Source organism: Papilio machaon, chromosome 1, assembly GCF_912999745.1.
Source record: "Papilio machaon chromosome 1, ilPapMach1.1, whole genome shotgun sequence".
Taxonomy (NCBI): Eukaryota; Metazoa; Arthropoda; class Insecta; order Lepidoptera; family Papilionidae; genus Papilio; species Papilio machaon.
This window is the reverse complement of record NC_059986.1, coordinates 9,571,081-9,593,632: the sequence shown is the minus strand read 5'-3', so window position 1 is coordinate 9,593,632 and position 22,552 is coordinate 9,571,081. Positions and strand designations below refer to the sequence as shown.

General features: G+C 32.2%; 1 non-coding gene across 1 annotated transcript; it reads right to left on the bottom strand.

Annotated features, from left to right (window-relative positions):
• Positions 1-21,960: 21,960 nt before the first annotated feature.
• On the bottom strand, positions 21,961-22,034 carry Trnan-guu. Its single transcript has one exon. It is a non-coding gene; the product is annotated as a tRNA-Asn (tRNA).
• Positions 22,035-22,552: the final 518 nt, after the last annotated feature.

The following is a 22,552-nucleotide window of genomic DNA, read 5'->3' as shown; positions in this document are numbered from 1 at the left end:
AAAGTATTTGTGGTTTTTATCTTTAAAATAAAGTGCTTTCACTGATGTGGTTGTTAGACTAATTTCTGTTTTTAGACCGGTATAATCTTAACAAGCGTTTCCAGTAGATCTCTGATATCGTATAGGTCTTTGTCGGTTATTCCCTCAGGTAATTTGGATGCAGAGTAGCCTGAAGAAGTTTTGTGCATGTTAGAGGGAACTATTTCAAATGTGTACTCTGCATTCCTTAATAGTCACCTGGAGGGCAAGAGCGAGCTATTGTACGATGAAGAACAATATATAATTCAAGAACTGTGGAGTATGGCTATTGTAAAACTTGAAGGTTAATTAGTAATAATTCTATGTTGATGATACTATTATCGGTGTCCTTCACTGATTAAGTTGAACGCGAAATAACATATTTTGAGTATAATATAATATTTGTATATATAAGGAGGCGGAATACTAACTTATGGATATCCTCGCATGAAGTTATTTGTCTGGATAAACTTGAGATTGCACCGATACAAATATAATATCGTCAGAAATTATGACAAAATATTTTTCCACATATTTGTCGAAAATGGGAATCCTAGAAACAACGTAATTAATAATGTTTTATTTACGAGTAAGAGCACTTTATAAATATAACGTATTGTCTATAGAGGTTTGTTCTTGTGCCTGCGGCAAGGTGAGACTGCGATAAATTGGACGAAACGATTGTGACCCCCGAAATTATCGAGCCTGGCAGGGGATGATAAATGGGGTGGGCAAAAGTTGTACTTCCATAATCTACCGGCCCAGAAATTAGATTTGTTAATTTAAATCGCTGAATATTACGTTTAAAATTTCAACGAAGCTACTTATTTATAATGTCTTTTAAATTATAATACTCTGATAACTGTTTGATTTATCGTTTTAAAACGTTTGTTAACAAATGCACAAATTATTTCGGGAGAGGAAACTCACATTAGAAAATTTTGTAAGGAATGAATAAGTATGCAAAAAAAAATACAAACATAACATGGATATAGAACATAGTCTGAAAGAACACCTAGGCTACAAATTTAGTTTTTTTTTTAATTCCGCGAGCACGGAGTCGGAGGCGACAGCTAGTAGATTAAAGTTATATGTTACATTTTATTAGTACTGTCGCCTGGATTTTTATAATAGCAACATATTATGTAACAATAATATTAACATGATAAAAAACATACACTAAATTGTTTTCGATTCAGTATTTTTTAAAATTTTCCGAGTCACGTGAGTGTTACAAAATTATTCCTTTGTAAAAGAAAACAGTTGAACGAACAATTACTATAAATGGTTTGTATTAAAGGCGTAAGTACTTCTAAGCAAGTCACATTTGTTAGCTCGGGGCTTGTTATGATAAGAAAATATCATTATTGTAACAATTTATAATTAAAATATGCGAGCTTTAAGAAAACTGATTTTAAACAAATAATGAAACATGAATTTGGAGTGAAAGAGGATATGCCTAAGAAAGGAGTAAATTAAGGTATGGTACCTGATAGAGATGCATGGAAGAATAGAATATATCGTGCCAACACACCGTAGGAACAAGGGAAAGTTGGTGATTTTGTATCGCCAATAGTCTAAGAGGGTGCAAATAACCCTGTTGTTGGGGATCAACAGGGTTATATAGCCATGGTAACAAAGAGGCTGCCGTAGAAAACTCACGCTAGCAGTTCTAAAACTGTTACTGGGTCCGAATCCCGCTTTCCTATTATTGTCGTAAATCATATTGTTAATAAAAAAAATTGCCAATTTTTGTGTTGTTTGTTAATTAATTGTTGTGTTATCTAATTTTTATGTCGAAATTTCGTGTACAAAACACTCTTTTCAAAATTCTCGATTAAAAAACGTAAATTGCCTAAACAACTCAAAGATGGAACTAGGATCATGGATTACATTTTCTTAATCGGCAATTTGTATGGAAATAGAACAAATCTAAAAACAAGAATATGAAGATCTGAATCAATCTCGATATTTTTTTTCCTCGAATTTATAACAAAAAGGTAAGTGTCCGGTGTGAGTTATAGGCGCAATTCATGACAGATATCTCAACTATCAAAGGGACAGTACTAAGGGTTAACTCACAATAACAAAATTTTCAAAATATTTTTTTAATATCGCACAAAAATGCCCTAAAAGATTTCATTTAAAAATAGTAAGTTTAACATATAAATTTTTAAACTTACTAAGTATATAATGTAATTTCGTAATTTCATAAACAAAAAAAATCTTGGTTATAATTTAATTGCCGAACTGTCTTACTTAACAAGCTTATCTCGCAAAACTTTGCACTAAGCAAAGTTTCGCCGAAACTCATTATTGAGAAGCTCACTGCAAGAGTTATTTATATAAAGTAGTTAATTAAAATTTACGACTTTCATATGCAGATTCGTTAGCACTTCGCAACTCAACAACGCGCAGGGATAAAGTGCTACAATATTTTAAGTTTTTAATTTATTATCTATTTATATTTATATCTTGTATGTAACAACAACGATACTCATATAATAACAGATTGTATCTTATTTTAGTAGTGAAAAAAAAAAACATATAAAAATGGTTCATGTGAGTTACGCTTAACATAGTAAACTATGAAGAGTAAGTTTTGAGCAGCGATAAATTCCTTGCCTTAACTCAAGAGTGTAGTGAAGGAAGTCGACAGAATAATTTCGACAGAATTATTCTGTTACTTACTCAATTACTATCAGGACGATCATAATGACCGGTTTGTTTAACTTTTTTAATAATACTTATAAGACATTTAATACTTTTGAAAGACTTATTAGTTCATTCAATCGAAGTTTATGCATTAACTAGCTTTTGTTTGCGACTATGTCCGAGAATTAAAACATCAACAAATCTCGTCCATATCCATGCAGTCGTTCTACAGATATCTTCTAAGAACGTAAGTAAATTGATAAGCATAGACCCTTTTCTTATAATGATGGAAATGGGAAGTGGACTTGATGGAGGAGCGGTCGCTTCGTACTTCAGCGAATTCAGGCGGCTGCTTCCACGTTTGCCACCATATAATAAACACTATATATTCAAAAAACCACAGTAATTATGATCATAGAATATTAACTACTTGAAAATGTGCTAATAAGTTTCCTTATAGACAACAACTCCTTTAGGCCTTAAAATACTGATGGTACTAACGGAGTTATAGACTACATAACTTCTAACTAAATTTAGATAGAGAGCGCTAAAGATTTCTGTGGATACTATCAATGCTGAGTCATTTGTCATCCGTGGTTACTCGTACAAGGTAATATAATTAAAAACTCTGTCTTCCCTAGTTTGATATAACAGTTTATTTTTAGTTTCTAAATTTCCCAATGCCAAATGATTCATGCAACGTACCACAAGGGAGCAATTTAACAACCAATCAAAAAACAGTGTCGTAAAACAAAAGCGTGTTGCGTGCATGCGTGACGTCACTCTAGAGACAAGGGACAGGGACGGGGGACGGAATGCCCAAAGGGACAATAAATGGGACAAGTTTATTTCAGTGCAGTTACTAAGTATGTTAGATAAGAAGAAAAGATACTTAACCATTCCTTCGAATTTGTCTAATAGAAGGGTGACAAACGGAAAAAGACTTCTCATATGAATGAATGGAAAAATACTGTAATAGTTTTCTACTAATGTCATAATTGAACATCAATTTTCATTGACAAAACATTTGCAAATAAATTGATAGGAAAAGACATTTAAATTGAAAAACTTAAATCTTCAGAATATGTAGATTATTATGTCGTAAATTTCATATTTTACTTACTAAACATAGTTAAAAATTCTTTCGTCGTTTTTTTATATTAGAAATTGCGCACAATGTTTGCATTTAGGGCACCATCTATTCGAACATGTTTTGTAAACGAATTTTTAATATCTCCTCCCACCATCCATTTTCGTAAATCGAACGCGTCATCAATTAAATTACTTGCGCCATTGTGACTAAATAAAGCTTGCAACAAAGATATTTACAACTAAATTGATGAAAAATAGTCTTTGATGCATGGTGTTAAAGATCACAGTGAACGTTTGTGTGTAGACGCAGGAGTTTTGTAAAGGGGAAGTTGGGACGAATTGGAACAGTACGGAAATTCCCCTTAATTTCTTGCGAGGGGTAAGTTGGTAGTCCCTCGGGAGTCCTATGGGATGCAACTGTCGTAGTCCTGCATGCGATGTTTACTTTTTTACAAGGCAAGGGGATTCAATCCCCGAAATTCGCATCTTTAATTTTGATGCTTTTAACTGATATTGCAAAAGGAATTATTACACAGAGATTTTTAGGTATTTGAGTATTAAAACTGGAACTAAGGATGATAACAGTGTATGCAAGACAAAGTCAACTGTTCATATGAATCTAAATGTAGGATTGAAACTTGAAAACCAAAATGGGTTTAACATTTTGAGGAATATATTGCGTTTCAAACATAACAGTTTGCTCTTCATTACAGTCAGTGTATAAATCAAATACGAATGCTTTGTTCTAAACCATGGAGTCGCAACAGAGATAACGTTGATATTGATGTGAAGTCATTTTTAAAGCTACACTCCGCTCTCAACTCGGAGCATTCGATATATCACGGAACGATTTGGTGGAGCGTTCTCATCGTCAATCTAATGACTTTAAATTATTCTGTTTGCACCCTACAGCATTGTTGTGAATTCTTTACTTCCTGATCATAATCACGTTCAACATTAACTGTTTCAACAACTTCTATTCTACTTGAGGTAGTTTACAATGGATGATGTATAGAGGAAAATATGCTCTGAAATTACCCTGCTTTTTCTTTATTAGAACTATAACAAAATTAAATCAGCATTGTGTTGTGTTTTGCATAGAAAATTTGCAGATTTGGTAAAGAAAATTAAATTAACGTCTTTTAAAGAAGCTTGCTCCTATCTCCACTGCCGAAACATTTGTACACAAATATATTGCTATCCCTGTTTTTTTAAAGGCAATGAGAGGGATAATATGTTTTCGTACATAAAATAAGACATTGGAAACAAACGGAAACGTTTATTCGACGTCAAAACATCCCGCAATCAATCATAGCGAGCGAACGAATGCATAACGGATAAGGACAAACAAAAAGAGCTCCGATAAAATCCGACATGTAACATACAAAATTTAGGCCGCGGTACAATTTATCACAAACTCACTGACGCCGGCGGTATACGGTTAAAAATCATTTCGTATAAATTTAGCGTTATCTGGCAAAACGAGCCCGGGGCGGGCGCGGATTAAGCAAATGTTAGACTTGTTTATGCCGATCTGTTATCTATAACTAATAATGACTGTACGTGTCACGTGACAACGATCAATGCTATTTGGGAATTGATATAATTATTTATTGGAACGAAGTTCCTTATCGCGCGTTGTGAAAGGGGGCTAGACGGAAAAAATTCTTACGAAAAGTTGTCACGACACTTTTTGCTATATCACCATGGCAACGACGTGGCAATATATAACGAAAATTCATAGAAATAAAATGTACTTCTTGTGAAGACGTAAGTTTTTTATGCATAGAATAAACATTGGTTCCTTCACTAATTAATTGAAAGGAACTTCGTTCCATCCGGGTGTCCCTTGACACCTCTCAAGTTTTTATTTGATATCGTTTTAATATGTGATACAATATGACCAAATTTCAGTCTTCTTTTATTTTGCACACTTTGCTAATAAGTAAAGGGTGAAAAATAAAAATCGGAGGAAGATAGAAGTGGTCTTAGAGGGAAAGGACACATACAGATAAGGAAAATATCCTTTTTCTGTACATTTCCCCATCTGTCCATTTATAGTTTGTACAGTAATATAAAAATAACTTAAGTTATACGAGCACTTATTAAGTGCAGAATCTTAATTTTAGACTTTAACAACATTAAAACAAGTACCAATGGAATAATAAAACAAGGCAAGTGAAAGGAAATCAAATCGTCGTACTCCGCGCCGCTGATTGTAGTGCTGAGGATTCATTTGCTCTCAGATTGTTCAGCTGTTAATAGACTAGAAGAAAGACTTCTATTACCAACTACATTGTGTTTTTAATGACTTTACTTTTTTTCACTTGACAACTTTTCGATGTTGTTACATTTTCTAAGCTTATTATAATTTTTTTAAATTAGAGTTTAGCTAATTAGATTTTATTTTTTTATGTTATAAGGTGGCAAATGCGTAAGCGGCTAATTGAATTCACCAAAAAGTTGAAGCGACCGTTGCCCTTACACATCCGCAATTGCGTTGCCTACCTTTAATCGACGGGGGAGGAGACACACAGAAAAATAATATTTCATTTTCCCATGCGTCCCTTCCATCAAATCCCTTTCTCATCCTTTTCTTATAAGGAGAGGATGGGAAGGGGAAGGTAACCAAAATTAGACCTGCGGAAGGCACACTCATCAGACGAAAGGCGGAATTACTTCCACATTGCGCTTGTTTTCTGTGTAGTCCTAGTTGCACTGGTCGAGTCGGCCCATTCGTGCAACACATGTAGTTGTTGCTAGTTTCCACCACTGTAGTGTAGTTAAAGAAAAATTTAAAATAATTCGGTATAGAAAATTGTTGAAACAATAAAGTAGCTTTGTTGTAAAAGTTGCTGCACGTCAGCGCCCCCTCGCGCTAAACTTTTATTTATGCGAAAACTTATTTCATTTTTCATCCTTAATAACAGACATTACACTAGACGTTTGAGAGTGAAGTCTCCGGTACCAAAGTTTTCTCTTAACGTATGTACAAATATAATATCAAGTTACAGTTTTTAGTCTTAAATAACTTTAGTTTATAGACAACCATTTCTTTAATTGTCTTTATTTCTTTATTGTTAGTAAGACAACTTTGGCTTAATATTTAGCAATTTATTTTACAATTTTCCGGTAACAACAAGAAAAATAATAAATGAGATTAACTTAGCTATTAAATTGATAAGAAAATTGTATGTTATACACATTTTTATGTGTAAAATAATATAAGTGGCTTGTAAAATTCTAACCGTTGGTTTCTGAGACAAAAATATTTGTATAAAACATATCGTAATCCCTGTCATTATCTTTGACAAAACAAAGATAACAATATGTTTTAAACGGGGATTTTGGTCTCGGAAACCCACGATAAGTCTGACAAGTAAAAAAAAACATAAATAAATATGAAAAAGGTTTTGTACAATAACATTTTCGTAACGTTTGTCAAAGTTGAAACACCTTCATACATGTTTAATGCATCGCGCTTGCAGCCTGCGTAGAAGCCTTAATGCCCGTGATAACTTGAGCGCTGAAAAATGATGCAACTTTTGCTTGAAACAAAAGTTACGCTGAAAAGTGTTCCGCGATGACTGTTGCAAAGCTTCTTTAAGCTTACTGTTTTATATGGAAAATTAAACTTTCCCCTTAAATAAAAGTGTTTAGAAGTGTTTGAATTTTTTTGAAGTATAATATATATTTCCCGCTCTTAAGACGTTTACATAATTTATTAATATTTTAAATAACAAAAAGCATTGTTCAAGATATAAAATAAGATAAGTAAAAAATAACAGCATTACTAACGCCCATAAACCACAAAACCACAAGGGTAGATAGAGTCCACGGACTTTCATTTGACGGCTCCTGACAAACCTCTTTAGCTAAATTCACACACATTGAACGTATACATTCAAGTTGGTTTCGAGTTCTCTTAATAAAATCACTTAATAATAAAGTTAAAATTTGTCTCACTTCAGTTAGAACAGAGCTTTTAAAAATGTCTTAGCGATGCGCATGATTGGCAATTTCGTTTCTTATTACAACACCTGCTGCCCTCTGTCGACCGCTATGCGCTTTGCACGTACTTGCTCTAATGATCATATGTTGTGAGAAATATTTTACCCAAAATACTTTTGTCTTCTTCATTATTTTGTTAATATATTTGTATGTTTTAGGTTCTAGAAAATACATTTTAGAGTGTAAATTCGCGGCTCACACAAACAACACAGTTATTTGAAGTATTCTTCTATAAAAGTAGAGGATCTTAAAATTTAAAAAATGTATATTCAAGATGAGAAAGCCTATTATTTAGTTAATTTAATCTAGAATAATTAGAAGCACTTATTAACTTTTTACGTAATCACAAAAAATACTAAATTAGGTAACATAATTCTGTAGGTCTGTTATTATTTTACAATATCATTATCAAATAAAAGATGTTACAGACATAACACAAGAAAGAACATTTCATTTAAGTAAATAAAGAAAAAACTCGAGTAACAAAAGTGAGTCTTCGAAATGAAGTATTCTTTTCTTGAAAACACTATTTAACTAGCAAGTAGATTTGTCTTGGGCGAAACGCCGCGGGCACTACTTGCTGTCTACGATATAATTAAATATTTTAAATGAACACGGTAGGTCTGTCGCAGACTATTTAAGCTTGTTTGCTAAATTAACACGACGCAATTTTTCTTTTAAAGACGAAATAATGTTTTATTTTTAAAGTGTTATTTTTTGATTAGTGTCACAGCGTGATAAAATTTAGAAGTCATATTGTCAGTTATAAGGTAAGGAAAGTAGACAGTGTATATATATTCTGTTTTAAATCTTCAAAATCTATGTACTTTGCACAATATTTGCAAATTGTCTCATGTATATTTCATTGTAAAACACAATAGGTTTTTAAAGTAAAACACAAGTTTGTGTCCTAGCTCGGCTGAGGCGATACAAGTTACAGAAACAATGCCTTTTCTCAAAGATTCTCAGCCGCTATGCTACAATTCGTGTTTCATTTGTTCCTGGATTTGCAACTCGCGACGACATCGCGCTCAAAATTTGATTAAAGAATTTCATGATGGAAAGTCGATTGTGTTTAAAGTGGCTAAAATCTCTTTCTTGTTTATTGCCTTTTATTTTTAACGACATGTTTACCCTTTTATGAAGAAAAAAAAAAGTTTTTTCTGAACAAAAGTTATTAGTCAACACCAATTAACTTTGATTGAATGCTGCAGACCATTATGGATTCCAAAATAAATTTTTACAGATAATTTTCAGATTATCTTAATCAGCTAAAGTTAGGTTTTTTTCCAGTGCGAAGCTGCGCGGACTACTAGTAACTAAAGTTGTTAATATGTAGTTATAGCAGCGGAATTCACTTTAAAGAATCCAAACAACTGTTGCTTTCTAACATATATTGTACGAATAATATAGTTTAGCAATTTCCTCTGGTTATATAAAATTGTTAAGTCTATTTGGACGACGAAATGCGGTCATAAATAAAGCCACGTATGCAAGCTGTGTGCTACATTGTGTTAGCAGTTGCATGACTTTAAGATTATTCAGAAGCATGCACGTTGTTTTCTTAACCGTAACAAGAATAAGGATTTCATTAATATAGTTTAAACTTGGACAAAGTTTATTGTTATTAAATTTTACCTTAACACCGTCTTCAGTGATTTATAGCTGTACTTAATTTTAATGTTTGTTTGAATTTGTTGTGTCATAAAATAAAAAAAAAATGTGAAATAAGTTAATAAAAAACATTAAAATTAAAATCAGACAACAAGACCTTACTCATATTTCCTTAATGCAATGCTAAAAATCTCCTGCAAAACACATATCGTATCGTGTGGAAAATAAAATGAAAGTGACTTATGTTAGATCTTTAAGAATATAACAGTTCAAATCTTATTGTTCAAAACTGTTTTCATTTCTCTAGTTTCCTTAAACGAAATAAGAGAAAAACAAGCTTTTATACTATCATGTTCAGCAGCCGACGCGACGCTAAAAACTTACGGACAAAGAATGCGGGGATTCGTGAGCGACGCTAACTCGAGTTTCATTTGTCTTTCGCTATACTTGTCTTTGGGACTGGAGAAATGTTCCTCGATTTTATTCTAAACTAGCTGTCGCCCGCGACTCCGTCCGCGCGGAATTAAAAAAAACTTAGTTTGTAGCCTATGTGTTCTTACAACTACATTCTATATCTTCGCCAAATTTCATCAAGATCTTCTAGCCCAACAAGCAGTTCCGGAGATACCTTCAAACAAACATCCATCCATCTAAACTTTCGCATTTATAATATTAGTAAAACAAGCGGTCGCCCGCGAATTGGCATAATTAAAAAAAAGTAGCTTAATATGACCGCGTGCATCAGCTACCTTCCCGTCAAAGTCCCGTCAAAATCAGTCCAGCCTTAAGAATACCCGGAACAAAATAGGCCTTGCAAGCAATCAGACAGACATAAATTAAAAAAAAAATGGTTTTTCGATATAAGCTACGCATCACGTGTACGATTGTGATTTTTTTCCTCTATATTACATACAGACTCAACAATTTAATGAATATATAAATAGTAGTTATACGCCCTGACTTTCTTCAGTAACAAAACTTTATAAAATATAACATAATCGTCTCTAATAGGAAAGCTCTTGCTGTAAGAATATTTGATATTGGCTTAGTAAGTAGTTTCTTTTCAATACATTGGCAGAAATTGATCAAAATGTATTCAACAATATTTGACATAAAATTATAAATGTGAAAATACGCAGTATAGTCGAACATATCTTAATACTTTTTATAAAGGAACTCATAAATTAGTATTTTCCATGACTCAATCTAAATTTAGTTAGACAAATCTTAGGAAAGATTGACCAAAACACATTGAGAATCCGTTCTAAATAAATTAAAAGCTTTGACTCGCAACTTGTGTCTGACTAATGAAACTACATGTAGAATGTTTTGCCATCAATTACTTATTGTGATAGACATTGATTTTAAATTTTCATTGTCCTTCAAGATATCAAAATTATAAGTAATACATAATTTAAAGTAGTAAAGTAGTCTTTTAAAAATCCATGCCAGAAAATACGAGACGATTAGATAAAACGGAGGCGTTTAAATGAATGAAGTAATTTTGGCAAAAACATTCAGATCTAATGTGCATTTATAGTCTTAAAATTTGAACATCTCAAAGTATCATACATCATTAACTTTATAGTTTTTAAATGAATGAATTAAAGAATAAATAAAACACAAGATCTTACGAACGAAAATCCAATTTTTAATTTTTATGCGGCTACATCCGTAAAATCGCGTTTGTTCCAGGTAAACTCCGGAACGGCAGGTCCGATTTTGACGGAAGTTTGACGGAAAGGTGGCTAATGCACGAGGGCATTTTATAGGCTACTTTAAAAATGTGATTTGTTGTTGGTATTAAACAAAATTTGATAGCAATAGAAATGCTATAGACATAACACGTAATAAGTAACGTATACGTCGAAGTGACAAGCCTATTCGGAAAGTTACTCCAGTTTGCATTCCACAATTAAACTCTGGGCAAAGTTGTCGCGGAACAAACTTAGACACGCAAAACCTTTTAATCACGTTCTCTTCTTGTTGTTCCTGTTTATTTGAGATGCTTCGTTTATATACATTTTTAAATACACACTTCGATTGATTTAAATGTATTTTATAGAACACTTTAACGACTGTATTACTAATGGGGTGGTCAGAGATAAAGGCATAACAAGGAGAATTAGAATTGGTCTAAGATTTATGACTCAAGTACTCCACCACTCCTTTAGTCTTTTCTTTGCATTTAACTCCTAAGCTGTAGAAGAAACATATTTTACTTTCGGTTTAGACGCATCCACAATTAAACTCTGGGCAAAGTTGTCGCGGAACAAACTTAGACACGCAAAACCTTTTAATCACATTCTCTTCTTGTTGTTCCTATTTATTTGAGATGCTTCGTTTAGATACATTCTTAAATACATACTTCGATTGATTTAAATGTAGTTTATAGAACACTTTAACGACTGTATTACTAATGGGGTGGTCAGAGATAAAGGCATATCAAGGAGAATTAGATTTGGTCTAAGATTTATGACTCAAGTACTCCACCACTCCTATAGCCTTTTCTTTGTATTTAACTTCTAAGTCGTAGAAGGAACATATTTTCCTTTCAGTTGAGTCCTATCTGAAACTATATATCGGGAAGTAAATATTAGGTCCGCTACTATTAGGAAGGCTACAACATACGAGATTGATTATGCTTTGGCATATGATCCCACGCTTTTGTCTCTTCACATAGGAATAAATTAATAAACATGGTTGTAAAACACATGAAATATAAAAAAAAGGTCGCAAAACTAAACAGGATGTATCAATATAAAGGCTTTGATTAAATAAATTGTTAGTAAAGTATTATATTTACCCGTTTTATTTTTTCACTGATCCGACTTTAAGAGACCCTGTCCGTCTCTAGTATTTGTTTTCAATTGACTCCCAATCCTAACATAAATATTTGAACCACACACTCATCTTACTTTCGACGGATTCGAAAGCTTAAGTTTTTGTGTTTATTGGAGATTTTTTTTATTCAACAGTCTTAGGCTGAGGTTATGTTCATTGAACATTGACTGTTTTGTTAACGTATTGAATGTTGTTCTACGCGCTACGTACGAACTCACGTATCTCATGTTTAAATGGTAGGAACTCTATTTCTGAATTATGCATTTTTTTACAAACGATGAGTTCACGTTATGATTCAAGTAAAGAATAATTTGAAATTCCAAATTCAATGATCTTCACTTCTTTTGTTTATTTGCTGGTACTTTATGTGCGTTGCATCCAATCTGATCGTATTAAATTTACGTGGGAAACATTAATTTTCGACGTTAATTAACTACATCGTAATTAATCCTTATAATAATAAACCAATTAATATAATCTCCATTTAATTACAAAGAAAATCCCATTTGAATGTATTTTATTATAACGGATTATACATAAAATTAATTGTTGTCCAAAATGTTTTACAGTTAAAGATAATCTTACTTATAGCATAAATGCGAATGTTTACATAGATGGATGGATGTATGTTTGTTTGAAGGTATCTCTGGAACGGGTCAACGGACCTTGATGAAATTTGTCATAGACGTAGAACATAGTCTGGAAGAACACATAAGCTACTAAGTTTTTTTTTATTCCGCGCGGACGGAGTCGCATGCGACACCTAGTGCAGTATAAAATATAAAAGTCTCGTCGAGCGTGCGTTACCCAAATTACACACCTTTAATCCACACAAATTGTATGTAAAGGTAAGAAATTTCATTTTCACACGTTTTACGACTGTAAGCCTTGTTGTACACAAAAATCAACAAAGCGAGTACAAAGCTAATTTGATTTAATAAGACGAAAATATTACCAAGGTCTCATTGTTTGAATTTACTACAAAACAACACTTAGTAGCAAAACTAGACATTAAAAACTTAATTATTTTAATGAATTAATTAAGTATTTTTTATAGAATGGCGACTTGATAAACCACTTATTATAAATACACGTCATATCTTTATAAATATATCTTTCGCATAGCATTTCTCTGTGGGCATGTCCTAATTCCGTTAATAAACTTTTTCGGGCCGCTCCGACCCCTGTGGCGTTTTACGTCGTTGCCAGAGACGATGTTTAGTGGCCGCCTGCCCTTAAAATTTGGTATTCAAATATTTTTTTAATTAAAATCGGTTAGAAACGCTTGTTCCTTCATAGTTATCATTTGAACCGTTAGAAATGGGACAAAATTTACATTGTGTGTTATCACTTTTTCGAAATAAACTCTATCTAACAAAAATCCTTTCAGTTATTGATACATTTCGTGCTGATATTATTAAAAGCTGAAGGTATTTTTCAAAATAATCTTTTAATTGGATGTTCGCATAGAGAATTCATCGGCAAAACCAATTTATATGTGAATGAAATGAAATTGCCAGATATATCCAGATCGGGGATTCATTTTATTTCAGAAACTCAACAAACGTCACGCCATGTTACTTTTTTGCATCACACTTTTTTTTAAATCACCTAAATCCAGTAAGTACTTAGGTAGTATAGAAAAATGGATTTCATTTGCATCGTATTTTATCATCTAATTCACCGTGGGTTTCAGCGAACAAAATACCTGTCCAAAACAAATTGTTATCTCTCTGAATTGTCAAAGATAATAACAGTGATCACGGCAGAGATTGTTCTCAGAAACCAACGGTTAAGAGCTTGTGTGGGTTGTTAGCCTCTCAGAAAATAATTCTACCTACAAACTAAAATAATAACTAAATTCGTAACCTTTACCTGTGCTTACGTATAATAGAATAATCATACTCAGGTATTTTGCAGATGGAATTTTATATATTAAATTAATTAAGCTAATTTCCGACTAATTAGTCAAACGAACAACTGTTGAAAACTAATCAATTCTGACATCGGATTACCTATACGTGAGTGTAGCCATTTTCATAATAAAGTATCAAGAAAATTTAAGCAATTTATGATAGGTAATATAGCGCCTCGAGTGAGAATCTTGAGATTAAATTATCTCTCATTACATCCATAGAATGTAATTGACTGTGTCAGTGAGCGAGAGAGATTTGAATAAAAAGCACATAGAGAAAAAACTCATGTATAAAATTATAATTCGAAATAAATAAAAACTATATGTTGTCAACGTAAAAGTCGATGATAAATGGTACAATGTGATTATAATCATAATAAACTAGCTTTTACCCGCGACTCCGTCCGCGCGGAATAAATAAAATGCACACAAGATAAAAAAGTTCCTATGTCGACCGATCTTGAGTTATAAATAGTTTAACTAACACGATTTTCTTTTATATATATAGATACTCAGTATTTTTTTAATATATTAAGGCGGCAAACGAGCAGCGGATTGCCTGACATTAAATGACATGCCCAACAGAGGAATTTACTCGAATTACTAAATAATTCAAAATAAGAATATCAGGATATTTTTCCAAACTTTTTCATATTATGTTATTTTAGTATTTTGTTGGTATATTTACTTACTAACTATACCTTAGTACTTTTATCTTACTAATATTATAAATGCGAAGGTTTAGATGGATGGATGTTTGTTTGAAGGTATCTCCAAATCGTCACAACGGATGTGGTTGAAATTTGACATGAATATAGAACATAGATTGGAAGAACACATAGGCTACTAATTGAGTTCTGTTTTAATTCCGCGCGGATGGAGTCAGGAGTCAGCTAGTAAGTAATAAATTCACTTTCACAATGAAGAAGTTTGGAAAAATCAACTAATGTTTCGTATGTTCAAATGTTAACAGAAAAAACATCTGCCTTTTAAATTAAACGGTAATAAAAAAATGTTTTTTTACTGGAATGTGGTACTTTAAATTTTACGGCTCATTACACAATATGAATACGATAAATAGGATGTGTGCGTTTCATCTTTAGACCGAGAAATACTGCGCTTGCGCAAACATTACATGTCTTTGTAATGCCGCCGGGTAATGCTCGATATTTTGAGATTTAAATCAATATTAGATTATAATACAAATCTTTAAACATTATAGTTTCTTTGAAAACTGCTAGGCATTGACCAGTAATTACTTTTTACGGTCTTCTGAATTGTCTTTCCGGTATTTTAGATGCGACTTAAAAGCTATGTAAAGTAATAACTTGAAATACTAGATCGATGACATGAAACAGAAGAATACATGAAGATAATTTTCATTTGCGGTAGAATATATATGAAGAAAAAGCGAAAAATGTGCTATGATCTTTGAAAATGGAATCTGTACACGGACGGCTTCAATCAGCCGTGTTGCCAACATCATTATCAAAGGCGTGTGCAATTTAAATGTACATTAACAATTATTTATTATATAACTAGCTGTCTCCCGCGACTCTGTCCGCGCGGAATCAAAAAAACTTAATAAGTAGTCTATGTGTTCTTCCAGACTATGTTCTACTTCTGTACCAAACATCAAGATCCACTGAGCCGTTCCGAAGATACTTACAAACAAACATCCATCTATCCATCTAAACATTCGCATTTACCTATAATAACTAAGAAGTAAGATAAGATTAAATTTTTCCCCTATATAATATTTAAACGTCGCGACATGCATTTAAAATGAAACAAGTAATTTAATAATTACGATGGTAATATAATTAACAGCTTCTTGTGTTCACGGCTAGCGAGTCAGCTCAGAGAGACCAATTTGAACGACGCTCCAAGTTTCTTCATTAAGTCTAACAAGATTTTGTTACGTTACCCTTTGAGATGTCGCGGACGGCTGTGAAATATTAAAAACAATTTTTGTCCTTGCAATTCATTTACAACGTTCAAATTGATCCGCGTTTCTTAAAATTAAGTATCTGTTAATTTAATTTGGTATCATATATAATAAATAAAGAATTTATTATACGAAGAATATTATTAAAGATAACTAAAAACAAAACATTGACCAGATTCTTTTAAATTAATACTAGCTTTTACCCGCGATCCCGTCCGCGCGGAATTATAAAAATGCACACAAGATAAAAAAGTTCCTATGTCCGTCTCCTAGTTCTAAGCTACCTCCCCATCAATTTTCAACTAAATCAGTTCGACCGATCTTGAGTTTTAAATAGTGTAACTAACACGACTTTCTTTTATATATATAGATTAATTTGATGTGTTTAAAAATAGAAATAACTAGCTTAATGAATAATTACTTATGTACCAATGTACAAGTAGTACATAGTTCTAGGAATAAATATCTACTTTTATAAATTAAATGTTATAAAATGTTCATGATAGAATATTAAGTAAGAATTGAAAAGCTTCGAAAACTATCGAGCGGAGCTGTGATAAAGTTGTAGCTCGCGCTCGGCCTTCAAAAGCGGAAATGTTTAATTGCATTCACCGCAACACTGGTTGGGTTGAACTAACTGGTAGAAAAGTCCCAGTTTACAGACCCTGAACACAATGTACTGGAGCTTAACAACTTACCGTACTGAAGTGTTTAACTATTGTTGAATGTCAAAAGAAAATTCTTGAGTAACTCGAGATTTTTTTTAATGATAGTTCTGACCCATTTTGTTTTTTAGAACGGTCTATTATTGAGTTTATCGATAGTTGATATAATACTAATATTATAAATGCGAAAGTTTGGATGGATGGATGTTTTTTAATCTGTTTTTATAAAATAGCTAAACGTATTTCAATGAAAGGCATAGATGTAGAACATAGTCTGGAAGAAAGCATAGACTACCTACTTACTAAGTTTTTTTATTTCATTTCCGCGCGGACGGAGTCGCGTGGAAAAGCTAGTTGTAGTATAAAATACTAACTTGGTAACCCAAAGGGGAAACAGTTATTAAAGATTTATATTTTATATTCGAGTGATAATGATGACGTCATGGTGGAATAGTCTAGTCTAGTCTAGTAGTTATTTGGTAAAAATATTGAAATAAGCTTTCATATGACCGTTTTACGCAGAAAAGATAACAATTCGTAAATAACTCTCTTTTATTTTATTGTTAAACAACTCTGAATTAATCTTCACAATTTTTTCACAGCATCAATGCAATTAGTCTTCACAGCGCGCACATGTCCAATATATAAATTTTTCAATTCATGCGAATACTTTCAAACCAAATTAACATTTATTCTAAAAGTGATAAAGTTGAATTTTGCATAATAATAGAAGTTAGTCGAAAAAATCTCCACTGAATGGACAATGCTGGTTGTTGAATTGTTCAACAATTGTACGAATATTAAAAATCATTGGAGCATTATTGTTGCCTTTTCAATTATGTATGTTGTTGACTTTTACTATGACGATATGGACATAAGTTGTTTATTTATATTTTTTGTTTTCAGTTAAGATTACACAATGTTACATAAAAAGAGCTACAGATTATTACAACGAAATAACTCTTAATGTTACGCTACGTAAAGTTAAGCTACGTATTAACTTTCGCCTTCCTTATAGACCTACGTATACGCAGAAATCACGCGAAAATAGCGCTTCCGCTGTCTTGTAAATCTCTTTATCAGATGTTTAAGTAGAAATTAATATAGAATTCCTTTTTAGAGTGTGATGTGTCTCAACTTCCAATACGAAGGAAAAGTATTTTTGGAGTTTGTTGTGAATAAATCATGTGCTTTTGTTTTCAAAATCGCGCAACATCGATGATGAGATTCGTCTGATGAGTGTGGTCTCAGAAATCGACCAATTTATCCACTAATGCACTACCCATAGGAGCTTGTAAAACGTCTTTTCTGTTAACGGTAGGTTACGCATCTACACTTAACATCAAGTGGTCCACATGGTTTCTGTCATATTCCTTGAAAAATAAAATATGTTTTTTTTATTCGAAAAAATTTAAAGCGCTTTGATTAAATAGTGCCTATAAAAGTGAACTCTAGTCTATTACCTCGAATTATTCCAACGAATTAGGCAATGCGGATAGCAAAATTTTACTAAAAGTACATACAGACCGTTGGAGTGCAATTTTATGTGTTTAAAAATACATCGCGCTTGCGCCGTGTTTATATTACGACTGACATGGCGTACGGTCCTTCATGTACAGCATGTTCCGATTGTGGGTAAAAAAAAATTACATTTTTTTTCTGGATTTTATCTTAAAGTTATTTTAAATAAAAGTATACTAAAAATGTATTGTCATTGTTATTTTTATGAATATAATAAAATGTAAGTATAAACAATAAACAAAAAAGTTTCATCTCTTTTGGTAGATGTAATTTTATTAGCTGACACCGTATAACCGTTTGGTTATTATTTGAAATAATAGATAAGTATTGGAGTAATATTGAGTAATGAATTATTAAGAGCTTTTTGGATTTAGGCCAATTTACTATGTATCCTTAGAAATTTAACTCAGTGTCTGATTGTGAACATTTCGCAATAAACGCGGTTAGTTTAATCGTCAAAGGTCGGTTTTAATTGCGGAGACTGGTTCATAAACTCGCGGCCACTTCACAGCGGTGGCGCCCGCCTCTGAACACTTTGTTCGTGTTTCATATTAAAATAGCTTTATTTATTTTAAATTTAATATTACCTTCTAGTGTGTAAATTAATTTTGTAGTTTGCTTACTCTTTACTAGATGGCGTTGGTAGTATGATGCGAAGCAATCGTGTTATTGTTTTTATGAATATTTCTCCTATTGTTGATTTTGTCATACATACTTAAGTACCAGTATTGTTACTACTTTACTATGAAAAATAGTACTTTTATTTTTCAACAAAATTTTACTAAAACAGTTGTTATAGTATGATTATTACGACTTAAAACGACGGCCGTTCCCTACAGTAGTAAATTATACCCGATGGGGTAAAAAAACTGGCGCCGCGAGGTAGCGAGTCCACGCAATGGCACATGTCAAACATAAATTCTTTAAAAACGCACATTAATATACAGAAACTATAAAAAGACAACCCGCTGGCACGCATCCTCTCAATTCCTCTTAATATCTGATGACGGCGATAAGTTATGTTTGTATCTGAATTTAGATGTTGCCTTGCTTTTTATTGGTTAACAATTTAGAGACAACCGTTAAATTTTAAAAGTAACACGTGATTTCATGAGAAAAATAATTTTGTATTATTTAGTTCTAAAAGAAAGGTTACATAATAAAATTAAATATTCCATCAAAAAAATTATGATTTTTGTATCTTTATTATTTCTATTCTTCTAAAGTATTAACTACGGATTCTATACCAACGGTATTCAATTGTTCTCAAACCTATTGCAGAGTATCATCAATTAACATGTGTAATTACTCACATAAACATATGTACTTGTATCTAGGTTACACAGCTGGCTAGAGTCGAGGTCTAATAGAATTTCATCGACCAGTGTAGTAAGGCATAAATCTAAGACAAACGTCTGGGCATCGGGCGGGCATCGCCAATGTCGGTACTTTATCTGCTAAGATTTATCCATACTGTGCTGTTTCTAAATAATTACAACCCATTGCTCATTGAATTAAGTCAAATGGAATAGATACTATATCTTTTATAACTTAAGTAATAGATCCATTTGTATTTCTTAAATAGTATAGTGTCTGACTATAGACAACAAAAATCTACTAGTCTTCTAGTTATTTAAAAAAAAAAATGGAACCATCTGCAAGCACTTCCTTTCGATTAAAATATTTTTTATCAAAATCGGACCACCAGGGGCGGAGATTCGCACACATAAAAAAAATACAGTCGAACTGATAACCTCCTTCTTTTTGAAGTCGGCTAAAAAATGTATAGATGCAGATGCGTTGTCTAGCTTTAATAGAGAAGAGAAGAAGAGAGGATGGATGAAAAATAAACTTCTACTCTACAAAACTATATAACCAAGTTATAAAGTTGCTGGTGAAACTTTTTAGCTTTGACATTCTTGTCAATGTTACTTAATTCGCACTTGAGGCTCCTTTATGTAGGTTATAATGAAGTCAAATTATTGCATTGTTACAAAATACATTAAGACGTGTCAATAGTGGTTTAGTTATTTTATTTTTTCTTAATACCTATCATGAAACAACGGAGTCGCTCTCGACGCGAAAGTGGGCGATAAATCTTAGCATTGTCGCCGGCAGATGGCGCTCGTGTCCACGTTTTTCCCGCCATAACTTGCCAGCGAAGAGGTTTTTACTAACACCTGTCTTGCCCGGCACTCATAGTTTCAAACCTTATAAATTGTGTTGTTCAATAATATTAAATTTCTACAATTAAAGATAATTTTAGTTCTAAACATAATTTTTATTTTAAACTATACTAGACAAGGGTCTGACTATTCAAATTTAAAATCAACGTTTAGAAATCTAATCTTGATGTTGATGCTAAAAAAAAAACATCCTGTATCCAAAATAAATACATTTTATCAGTATCTTTAAAGTTAATTAAAAACCGACTAAAGCAGCCACTTCAAATATTTATTATAACTTAATTTGTAAAGACACATATTTGTACAACTTTCTCAATACAACTTAATCGTCAACTAATAAAATCCCATCTTCAAACCAAATTACATTTTGTTAATTAGGGATCGTACTGACGGGTGGTCCAATTAGTGAGATCACCTTGCTCTTTCCTTCGCCTATTGTTTGAAAAAGAAAGCGATATTTACATTCCTTCGACCGTCCGTCTAATTACTTGATAGCCATTTTAGACGCCATATTTGTTTTGGTCCTAATGAAATTGTGGTTGTCTTAATTTTGAAATGATTTAGTCATTTTTATGACTTACTTATAAAGATCTTATGTTTATTGTAAATTTAAATGGTAATAAAGAAATATATGAGAAGTCCTACCTGGTGTTTATTCCTTTTACGTTTAAATTTTTATTTAAAAACTGCCATTCTATCTTTATTTACCATCTATTTGAACAAAACATGATTAAGTCAAATAAAATTCAAATGTTGCAAAAACATTTTTTTTTTCAATATTACCTATCATAGATCATGCAATGTCCACAAACAACACAATTTTTCAGATGAAAATTTTAAAATAATAGTATTTTTGTTATAAATTTAACTTAGTAAGAATATCAAACATCGTTTATCATTTTAAACCCCGTCTGGCGTATAAATTATATTTAAAACATAGGGCCCAAAAAACCTCTGAATAACCTTATGACGGATGCCCGTGATAAATGGCTCTATGGTGTTGCCTAAAAGCATTGTATATCTTTTTAATGCCCATTTTTAAATACTATAATAATATGGGAAACAATATAATAGTGGTGTATTCTTTTGATTTAGGGTTGTCGTAATTTCGTGTAAATGCGATGATGCTTTTGTTTCGAAAATTCCATTGTAATTGGTTACAAAAGGCTTTTAGTTTAATTCCAAAATTTTGAACGGCCAGTAACTATTATAAAATTAAATTCTAAATGATCTCATAGAACGTTGATTTCCACTACTGAAAAAACTCTATCAGAACGTGCGGTACAAATGTTTTTACGGTATGCAAGATGACGATATGTGTTTGAACAGTTGTTTTAGAAATGGAAATTTCTCATATTAACCGTCGGTTTCTGAGACAAAACAGAGATAGTAACATGTTTTATCCGGGATTTTAGCCTCAGTAACCCACGATATGTCAGAGGAAATAACCTTATTTCCCTCACCATTTTTGTTTTATTTTACAAAAATTTCCGCCCCCGGGTGGGCTCGAACCACCAACCTTTCGGTTAACAGCCGAACGCGCTAGCCAATTGCGCCACGGAGGCGATGATTATTGATGCGAAATTATATGGTATATTGTATATGCAAGTTTTTTCTTACTACACGTTACCCGATCAAATATAGAAATGTAGACTAATCAATGACTAATGTAAGTAATTATCACAACTATTTAGAAGACCTTGGAGATTATAACAGTTGCTGCGCGTAGGCATATTGATAAGTCGTTGATAAGAAAACATTTTTTCATCCTTAATCAAAGCATTACAAATCAAATGGTAATCAATTTGCACACTTTATCATGAGATTAAAATATCACTCACTATTGAATATAAAATATTTAGCTAAATAGAGTTAACGACCGTCTATGACGAATAATTAAGTTATTTTAGGTTTAATCTATTTCTATTATCTTTTTTATTGCTAATATCGATTAAAAGATATATAATGATTACAGACCGTTACTTATACACAAAAAATATCGCATTTACTTAAAAAGCCAGATAAAATTATGAATATTTCGCTCTACCTTTATAGTAATTCAAACTTTGTCGGCTTGGAATTA